The sequence below is a fragment of the Pistacia vera genome, unplaced genomic scaffold (genome assembly GCF_008641045.1).
Source record: "Pistacia vera cultivar Batoury unplaced genomic scaffold, PisVer_v2 Contig246, whole genome shotgun sequence".
Classification (NCBI taxonomy): domain Eukaryota; kingdom Viridiplantae; phylum Streptophyta; class Magnoliopsida; order Sapindales; family Anacardiaceae; genus Pistacia; species Pistacia vera.
This window is the reverse complement of record NW_022196053.1, coordinates 884,530-896,562: the sequence shown is the minus strand read 5'-3', so window position 1 is coordinate 896,562 and position 12,033 is coordinate 884,530.

Genomic DNA, 12,033 nt, shown 5'->3' with positions numbered 1-12,033 from the left:
ACCTAAAGAGGCAATTTTGGAAGCATGATGGGTGTATATGCCAAAATTCCACCTCCAAAACAGGCAATTAGGCAAAGAAATATGGAGGAAACTTCCTCCCTAACTTTAATTTAGCCTGTTATTGTCTATTCTATAAGGGAATTCATTCATTATTTATCAATCTGATAACGTTATCAAATTGGTAACAATCATTCAATTCAATCTAAATTAATCCGACGGTTGTTACGAGTCTTGTAATATTATCATATCAATAACATGCAATGACAACCATTTTTATCAGTTCCAGCACTAACAGCTGAATGAGTAATCATGCTTATTCATCTTCATCTTGTTTTCTTATACAACCGTGAGATGAGCAAATATCAGCTTGGCTGTAGTGAATGCTTTCGATCAGATTGTGAGCAATCAGCATAAAATATATAAAAACAATAAACAGATCCTAACCACACATGCTCGTTAACATACAAGTGTCGATAAATCTGTAAAAGCTCAAGACAGAATCACTGAACTTGAGGTAAATGTTATGGCAATAAGATGACGAGTTGAGTGACTTATTCAACGAAACGTTTATTAAATTTGCAGGCTGCAGATATGAAATCAATAATTGGTTCACATGAACTTAAGCGTGAAGGAACATAAAAAGCTTAAAATAAGAATGGAGGTGAAGCATGCAAGGCTGGCAATGGCATGACATTTGTGGATTTGTATGGAAGAGAGAGCTAGCAGGCATAATTCCAACAGTAAGCAGGTGACGTAAATGTTACTGTAAGCTTCAGCTAACAAGAGTTTGAATGGGAATGGGCCTCACTCCATCACTTTTCTCAACAAATTAGTCCACCTTGTAGGCCAATACATATAATAATATATTATCACTTTTCTCTGCTCTTCATAGTTAGCAGAAACCATTACATTTTTTATGGCTTCCCACCACGATATTAAGCATTATAATTTGCAGATCTCCAAACTGATAATAACCTCGATATTCAACGTAAAGTTTATCATATAGAATGTAAAACTCATATCATTTATTGATGTAAATACAGATATTGTAGGATCTACAATAATGGGAGTTGTAGTTATAAACCTTCCAAACTATGAAGCTTCTTAATCTTGTCTTGTAATTAACAAGAAGCTATAGGCTTAAATTTATTCCATTACAAACAAAATATTTCCAATAACACATCATTATATATAAAATTATCATTTTTTCAACCATCAAGTCCCATCTTACAAGTAAAAATAATGCAAGAAAGTCAAGCAAAATTCAAAGACTCACTAAGTTACAAAGAGGGTAGGGTAAGCTAAGCTAATTGGGAATTATTTGGTTCCTTCACTACTTATTAGATTCCCAATATCTTTGATGCTTATTTATTTCCATTGGAGTCATTTACTTTGCTTAAAGGTTAAAAGACTTGCATACCCATTTATAAATAAAAGAAAAAGAAAGGGTAGAGAATTCCCTAATTTGGCTAGGTAGAATTTTAACAAGAAATAGTAAGATTGGTTTTTTAGGGTTAAGTGATTTGATCTTTTTTTGAATCCACCTTATAAAGGGTAAAGTAATCAACACATTTCCAAGTTCTTGCACATGTTCATCTCCCTGTTGGAGCAATCCTTTTAACATCTATATGAGATTTGAAATAATTTATATTCATTTTATTGTCAGCGATGTTGAATAAGATTCGCTCATAATCTAATAAGATTTGTAATAAACGATTTTTAGAGAAAAATAAGATGTGTTTAGAATCCAAATTCTTTTCACGTTCAAAATCAAATGATGTAAGAGAAATTATAATTCAATAGCAAACGTTCTCAAAATTTAAGTTATAGATCAAGAGAAGGAACCAGTTTTAGTTTAGTTTTTACATTTTGGTTTGCACATTAAAAACTTACAGACATCCACACCAGAGAATTACTACACATTCTCTTTTATAAACCTTATATTTTTTTTTTGAATTTCATATCACCATTCTTGATGATTTCAATGAATATAATAAGCAAATTGAATGAATTTGCTTTAAAATTTTCAAAAGGGTCATATGATGGTGATAGATGAGGTGCATGATCCTTGCTGATATTCATCTCTATTGATTGCTATAAAAATAGATTCTTGCTAAGCTAAGCTAAGCTAGGAGTGAATTTATTAATGATTAAAACCCAATTCCCAACCAAAGTAATAATTATTTGGGTCTTGTCTACTTAGGAGCTAGGCCCCCCGCTATTTTTATTTCTATGGACCAAATTTTTTGAAAAGCCTCTTCCATTGAAGACCTTACTAAATATTTACAGACAATAAAAAAGTAGAAAGGACACAGATTTCACGAATTTGGTTAAGTGGAATTTAAAGCAAGAACCATTCAAATTGGTTAGATAGGAAAGTGATTTGATCCCTTGATGATTATAATTTTGTTGAATTTTTTTTTTTTTTATAATTTTAATTCTACTTGCTATATGATATTCTTGAAAGAAAGAAAAAAAAATGTAGATAATTGACCTTAATTATCTCATAAACAATATATAAATTCAAGCATGGAGAGGGTTTCATTTCATGGGCTGTTTTACAATTAAAAGAAAAAAAAAAAGCATTTAAGAAAATAACTTGTAAAGAGTTTTTATCCTATATTTATAAAATGATTTTTTTTTTTTTTTGAAACTTTATTATGATTGTATGAATGTTTAGTCTTATTAAGTGATCATCTTCCTTTGTGGAACTCCAAATGGACACTCAATAATCTCACTCTAGAACAAAATTTTCGACTTTTCGAAAGTCCACATATCCAAATTTCCAACCTTAGAAATTAGCCTTATTAGGTGGAATAATCTTCCTAATTATAAAACCTTCAAACTCTCTTTAATCATTCAACGTAGAATTTTCGAGATTCAACCAGATTTATAATATATCACGACTCTTTTCGTATATCACTTATTAAAATAGTGATCATTATAATTCTTATTCTAGAAAAAACCATCTTCTTCAACCTTGTAATTGAATAAGAAATCAAACATGTTTAATGCATGCACATCAAAAGTTTAATTTCTACTGGAATGAACAATTTTAAAGTAATAAAATGTAGATCAATAAGCACACAAAAAGAGAAGAAAGTTTACTTTTGTTAAATGGATTCAATAAATTACCGTCATTATGCTTGTTGAAAGTTGAAAGTTGAAACAATTTTTTCTACACTCCATTTATTATTAATTTTTAGTGATATTAAATTAATTAATTTGCTAATTATTCTATATTGATTAGTGGAATTATGAGCATATGTGAAGTGAAATTTTAAGTTTAAAAAACAGGTGTGAAAAGCACTTTATTTGGTAGATACAAACAACCTTTCCTTGAACTAAATCTCCGTTATTGGTTTATATTTTAATAAAAAATTAAAATATAATCTAAAATGTGGATTATGTTTCCCTATTTTTATTCATCTAGAAAAATATTTTTTGTTGTCTGGTCTAGGGTTTATGATCTCATGAAAACAATGAATATGTTTCCGTTTTTTTGTTCTCAAATGTTTTGTATTGGGTGTTTCAAAAAATAATGAACAAAATCCAGATTAGATACTAAAGCTCATCTTTAAATAATAAAGAAAAAAAAAATAATCACATTAAATTATATCTCAAAGTCTTGATACATCTCCCCTTAAACATAAAAAAGGGTTGCATAAGATTTCTGTGATATTTCAGATCCATACATTGACTTATTTGAATACAAAAATGGATTCTTCAACCTAAAATTGTAGGCTTTAATGCCAAAACTTCATTGATTTCACATTTTTATTTTTTGTCAACAAATTAAAGATTTGTTTTCAGATGAAACCCAGAAAATGTCCAAGGAAACATCTTGCACAACCTTCAAAAGACACAACCAACATTTTACAAATCCAAGAACAAACTTGTGTTGTGTCTGATTTTGTTTTTCTAAAGTGTTTTTGAGAAAAAAAAAAAATTTGATATGTATCTGGGATTCGAGAATACATATCTAATAACATGTGTTGCGTTTGGTTCAGGGTGATATAAGATTAATCATGTAGTCTTTGTTTAATTTTCAAGATTCCCTCGTTTGGTTGTCAAGTAATAAAATATTATATAATCTTTTTTTGTAAATAGTGTTTACTGTGGGTAATATTGAGGGTAATCAGATTACTATCCCAAGGGGTGTTAATATAAAATTACCTCGGTAATCTTAATTTTGACCATATTTTGCCTTTAATCTTTTATCATTTCGGACACATTTGCACTCATATGTCTACCAAATAACAATTACCCAAACCCCCTACATTTGAAAATATAGCTAAAAAACACTAGCCATAAAAAAGTTTAAAAGTTAACAAAATACCTCCAGCCACCCAAGACCATCGTCGACCGCTAACCACTACCGCTGGCTACCGGCGAAAGTCATCATATCAAGGCAAGACCGACGAGATCGTGTCGGTAAAGACATTTTCAGCCATGGATTTGTGATCTATGGTAGGAAACGACCAGATCTGGTCGTTTCACGGCCAAAGATGTGGCTATGAAATGCCAAAGATCTGGCCATGCGTGAAACAACCATATTCACGGCCAAATCTAACAGTTTTTTGCCATGGATCTTTGACCTATGGTCGAATTAGGCCTTACCGGTGCACGACCAGCCAGATCCGGTCGGTCGTGCCGCATTACAGCGGTTGTCGACAATAGTGGCTGGCTGCTGGCAGTGGCTTGGGGTGGATGGGGGTGATTTTGCTATGAATTAAAGTTTTATATAGCTGGGGTGTTTTAGCAAAATTTTAAATATAGGGGGTTAAAAGAAATAATTTAAAAAATAATAGAATAAAATAATATTATATTATTATTTAAAAAAGAGGGCAATTTAATAATCTTCATAATATACCCACTCATTTATGCTCCCAACCAAACAGATTATAACATACCTACTAATTTATTCCAACTAACCAAACACATTTCTCCAAAGATTCCCTAGTAATATATCTTTCCAGTAATATAACATTATCTCGTAATACAATATTTCATGAACCAAACGCACCCTAAATAATATATGTAATTAATATTTATTTCTTGTTTTTATATTTTTTTTTAATTACTAAATAGAATCTTGTATTTTGTCTAAGGAATAATGCTATAGTTACCAAAGGTTATACACCGAATTCGTGCACCGAATGATGTGACGAAATCCTGACCTTTCATTCATTAAAAGTTTATATTAATCAACGGTCATGATTTTGTCACGTCATTCGGTGCACGAATTCGGTGTATAACTTTCGATAATTCTATCATTTTCCTTTGTCCAAGTAATAAACATATCAGAAGAAGATCCTGATCCTAATCCACGAAAATGTATTTGACAACATTTTTGCCTAAAATGAAAAAATCANTTTTTTTGTTCTCAAATGTTTTGTATTGGGTGTTTCAAAAAAATAATGAACAAAATCCAGATTAGATACTAAAGCTCATCTTTAAATAATAAAGAAAAAAAAAATAATCACATTAAATTATATCTCAAAGTCTTGATACATCTCCCCTTAAACATAAAAAAGGGTTGCATAAGATTTCTGTGATATTTCAGATCCATACATTGACTTATTTGAATACAAAAATGGATTCTTCAACCTAAAATTGTAGGCTTTAATGCCAAAACTTTATTGATTTCACATTTTTATTTTTTGTCAACAAATTAAAGATTTGTTTTCAGATTAAACCCATAAAATGTCCAAGGAAACATCTTGCACAAACTTCAAAAGACACAACCCAGATTTTACAAATCCAAGAACAAAGTTGTGTTGTGTCTGATTTTGTTTTTCTAAAGTGTTTTTGAGGAAAAAAAAAAATTATATGTATTTGGGATTCGAGAATACATATCTAATAACATGTGTACATTAAGGTTGCGTTTGGTTCGGGGTGATATAAGATTAATCATGTAATCTTTATTTAATTTTCAAGATTTCCTCGTTTGGTTGTCAAGTAATAAAATATTACGTAATCTTTTATTACAAATAGTGTTTACTGTTTATAATATTTGAGGTAATTATATTACCTTCCTAAGAGGTGTTAATATAAGATTACGAGGTAATCTTAATTTTGACCATATTTTGCCCTTAATCTTTTATCATTTCGGATACATTTACCCTCATATGTCTACCAAATAATAATTAACCCAGACCCCCTACATTTGAAAATATAGTTAAAACACCACAGCCACAAAAAAAGTTTAAAAGTTAACAAAATACCCCCAGCCACCCAAGACTACCGTCGACCGCTAGCCACCACTGCTGGCCACCAGCGAAAGTCATCATATAGGGGCAAGACCGATGAGATCTTGCTGGTAAAGACATTTCCAGCCATTTATTTGTGATCCATGGCCGAAAATGACTAGGTCTGGTCGTTTCACGACCAAAGATATGGCTGTGAAACACCATAAATCTGCCATGAAAAGGCCAGATCTTTGGACATGAAATGGCCATATTCACAACTAGATTTAGCCATTTTTTTGCCATGGATCAAAGATCTATGGTCAAATTAGGCCTTACCGATGCACAACCAGCCAGATCTGACTGGTCGTGTGCCATTACGGTGGCTGCCGACGGTGTTGACTGGCTGCTAGTAGTGGCTTGGGGTAGGTGAGGGTGATTTTGCTACAAATTAAAGTTTTATATAGTTGGGGTGTTTTAGCAAAATTTCGAATATAGGGGGTTAAAAGAAATAATTTACAAAATAATAGAATAAAATAATAATAATATTATTATATTATTATTTAAAAATGAGGGCAATTTAATAATCTACATAACATACCCACTCATTTATCATCCCAACCAAACATATTATTATAACATACCCACCAATTTATTTCAACTAACAGAACACGTTTCTTCAAAGATTCCCTGATAATCTATATTTCCAATAATATAACATTCTCCCATAATATAATATTCCTTGAACCAAACGTATCCCAAAGAATATATGTGATTAATATTTATTTCTTGTTTTTATATTTTTATTAATTACTAAATACAATCTTGTATTTTGTCCAAGTAATAATCATATCAGAAGAAGATCCTGATCCTAATCCACGAAAATGTATTTGACAACATTTTTGCCTAAAATGAAAAAAATCATAAAAAGGCTTCCAATATATATTTATTTGGTCGATATTAAATTATTTAAAAAAAAAAATACCAAAGCCATCAAAATGGAGTTCTTGATATTCTTTCTAAGATTAGGAAAAAAAAAAAAAAAAATTCTCACGTTTCTTAAATGTTTCGTATTCAAAATAAAAAAAATAATCAAAGGATGCCATTGATTTTACCCATCTTAATAAAGAAAACACCACTTAATTAGAAATTAAACCTAGTCAAAATGAAGATATCCTTTGGAAAAAAAATTCAGAGTTAAAATCTAGACTAATTCAAGCGCGGAAAAAATGGGTCAGCAAGCCAACAAAATTGGAAAAAAAAAAAAAAAAAAAAAAAAGACTAAAATATATTTCACCATTTAATTCCTTCTGAAAAGTAAACAAATCCTGTAGATTGATTTAACTGATCCAAGCCAATCTTGTGATCTCCATTAATATATTAAAGAAAAATAAAAATTGGTTCCCTAAGAGAAATGCAAAAAGGACCCACCTTATGAAGCAAAATTGAAAGTGTGATGGGTGGGGAGGGAGTTTACTTTGATATATAATCTTTGATTCGGAAGGTGATTATGTAATAAATAAAACAGTTGAGTAAGAATTCTCAATTACGAACATCTATGGTTGAGAAAAATCTAATCTCGGCTAATCTCGACACCATTTTGAAGTATTTCTATTTATGTTCATACTTCATTGGATTTCCCCCAATTAAGTTTTTTTACATTTTTTATTTTTGGATAAGTTCTTCTTATAATATTAAATTGGATAAAACTAAAAAATGGTCTTCATAAAAAATGTTGATAGGAATTTGGAAAATTTTCAAAAATAAATTAAAAAAAAAAAAAAAACATCTATAAGGAAAATAAATACACAATGGATAAAAATTCTCAAGTATGAAAATTTAAATTTTTAAAAGATTTACGTCACAACACTCCGCTCCATTTTGAAATGTTTGTATCATTGTTTTATAAAAAAGTAAAATTCGTTACTGTTAAAGTCTACCACCAATTAGACACGTTCAAGCCTACTAAGTTATAAGAAGGTGTAATCCTCCCATTTAATAAAGCCTTATTAGGTGAGAAATCAAGTTCACCTCAAATTCTATCAGTTACGTTTCGTTGATTAAGTGTTCAATAAGATTTTCCAAATTTTTTCAAAGATTTACATCACAACTCTCCACTCCATTTTGAAATATTTGTATAATTGATTCATTGTTTTATAGAGAAGTAAGATTCGTTACGTTTTGTTGATTAAATGTTTCATGTTTCTTGAATAAACATTCGTTAATCTGTAATAATCGTTAGGTAGGAAAATAAGTACAAAATGGATAAAAATTCTCTAACATGAACATCTAAGTTTTTAAAAGATTTACGTCACAACTCTCCACTTAATTTTGAAATGTTTGTATCATTGTTTTATAGAGTAGTAAAATTCGTTACGTTTCATTGATTAAATGTTCCTTTTTTTTCTTAAATATTTTTTTCTCGTACCGTCAAATTCGCCAAAAATAATTCCGCAGAAAGTGTTTGCAAAAATTTCAAGCATGGCTTTTGAAAAGAAAAATACGACTATTTGTCGGCGAGCATGGTGTACAGTTGAATATATAGAACCAAAAGTTAAAAGCAAATCAACAAATTCACATTGGATAACTTAATTCATCCTTTTATCAATTCAAACCTTTACATTTGATCCCTCCCAAGAAAAAAAAAATTGAAAATATTTAATTTTTAATTTGATCTCTATAAATAACTACAACTAGATCATAAATTAATGAGCAGCCAAGAAAGTCTAAATTTAATTTTAATAAGAGAAAGTAAATTAAATTATTCTAATTCATACGCAAAGAATCTAAGCTTTAGATGCATTGTACAATAATTGAAACAAACACAAGAATACTCTAGAATGTGCTAGTTGAGTATAACCACAAATAAAAAAATTATTAAAAATTATAAAGTGTAATTACCCAATTGAAAATCTCTCATATTAAATGCCTAATGTTGCTATTTAATGGTACATATTTGTACACATAACATTATCATACAATATCCACGTAAATGAATTATAAGCATCAATTTATGCAACATGTTCTATAGCTTAAAATTTATAAAGTGTAATTGCCCAATTGAAAATCTCTCATGTTAAATGCTTAATGTTGCTATTTAATGGTATATATTTGTACACATAACATTCTCTTACGATACCCACGTAAATGAATTATAAGCATCAATTTATGCAACATATTCTATCGCTAATAGTAATATATTTTAAATCAATAATGATAGGTGTCATATCTCACATCGTTTGTAAAACTCAAATACAAAGCCGTACGAGTCTGAATGGACCCAGAACAAACATTATCTTGACAATAGACCGTAATGCAAGTTGATAATCGTCTAGTCCTATTTAAGATTGGTTTGTTTCCTTGTGATTTCCTTTAATTATTTCTACTTTCTTCCTTACTTTTAACCAAAACCCCCAAAACCACACGTTACTACTTTTTTCTTTCTAATCAATTAGTCTTCTTCTTCTTCTTCTCCTTTTCTTTATCCCAATACAATTAATTTGATTTTGACCAAATTAACATCCACTGTTTATAATTATTCCTATTCTCCTTGATGCATGCATAGTCCTGCTCCTCTCCATCCACACTTTTATTCAATTCATGAATTTGCCCTTTTCCCACCAACTTGTTTTCAATATTTTTTTTCCTAGCAACTTGTTTTGAATATTGCCAGAAACTATGAATGTACTACCACTAGCATGGTAATAGTAAATATGGACCTAACTAAATAGATATTTTATGTTTTCAATCTTGTTTGTCCTTACTTGAACAGTCATTTTCATCTAATTCGTATCCGATTGAATAGATATTATCTGTTTTTGGTCGAGTTTATACCCAACTAAATAGATATTGTCTATTTTCGATTCAGTTTGTATCTAGTTAAATAGATATTATCCGTTTTCAACCAAATTTGCACATAAGTGAATAGATTTTCTCCATTTTCAATTTCAATCTATTTTTAGATTTTACATAAACGATTGTTACCTAAACACATTTACTTATTTGAGAAAATTTAATGATTTATAAATAGATTTAGACTATTCTCTTTCATTAGCAATATAAGATGTAATAGGAAGGATCCGATATTATATAAAAATGAACTCATAAAATAAATATATATGTATATTGTATTGTATTGTATTGTCACTATTGTACGAGGAATTATTTGAAGTATGCATGGAGATGCATTGAATGAAAGAGAAGCATAACACGTGGGCAATCTCATGAATCCATCTGAAGAGAGCATCTTCTTGTCACCTATTAATTCATATTATTAACAAAACCATTCATTCATTCATCTCACAAACACATGAACACAGATTTAATTAATTAATTAATTAATTTTTTTAAATTTTGGTCCACTTGACTTACATCTTTGTATGCAACTATCATGGACAGCCATTTTTCTTGAGCCCTATTAGCCTAACCAGATAACATTTTTTTTTCATAAAATTTTATAGGGCAAGTGGCGTGTGCATAACACAAGTTGAGAATATTAATCAAACATTATTTCATTTTAATCCATAGTTGCATTATATATATAATATCTGAAAATTAAATAATTATACAATACCCACAGAAAGATGTATAATTATATTCGGTTTGGTTTTTAGAAAATACAAGTTTAATCTAGATTTAAATAGGTTCGATATTGTGTTTAAAAAAAAATTAATTTAATCCATAGTTGCATTTTATATATATTTGAAAATAATTATACAACATAAAGATATATAATTATATTGGACCTACTGTGGTTTTGGATTTATTAGAAAATACAGGTTTAAATGGTTCGATATTGTCTTTGATAACATATCTATAGAAATATGTAAGTTGAGTTTATTATTTAGAAAAAAAATGAGTTTAAACTTCAACTTAAAATTCAAAGGTTTTAATGGAAGGGGCTCTCTATTTATAGAATAAAAAATCAAAAACAAAAGCAAAAACTAGACGTTTTTGCACTATATGTAATTTAATACATTAATATTTATAAAGATTATAGAATAATTTTTGTCTTTTTTATAGTTTCAAAGTCATGAAGTTCTTGTTGATTGGGTCTATACTAATAAACTAATACGTCAATAATTAGAAGAACAATCTAAACTTCTCGAAAAGTTAATCAACATTATTAAATTAGGTCTATTTCAGTTCCAAGTGTTTTTAAATTAAACGTATAAACAAAACCAAGAAACACAAGTTACATTAAGAATATCAAATGAACCACCATATCGATCCAAATGGACCCATACTAGNAAAAGTTAATCAACATTATTAAATTAGGTCTATTTCAGTTCCAAGTGTTTTTAAATTAAACGTATAAACAAAACCAAGAAACACAAGTTACATTAAGAATATCAAATGAACCACCATATCGATCCAAATGGACCCATACTAGAAATTCAAATCCAAATGGAAAAGGTAATTGAAGAAAAAAAAAAAGTTGATGCATCTTACTTAAGAACGTATATCACGCTATTTATATGTTTATTCTATAAAATTATCATAAAACATATGTATATATTTTTTATATAATCCATTTTATCATATTATTTGATTAGTTAGTACATATATACATGAAGAATTCATAGATCCCAACTAAAAAATGCAAACAGAAAATTTATATTCATCTTTTGTAAATTTCGTTAACTTATGATTTTATTACTAATGGAATAATCATTTAACGTTAAGACAAAAGCTCAAAATGAGAATCCTTCTTATCATTTTACTCATAGAATAACCCAAAAATCTTATATTTTAAAAGAATATAAACATCTATACATGAATTTTATATATATATATATATATGTATATATATATATATATATGTATATACACGAAAAGTTTACAT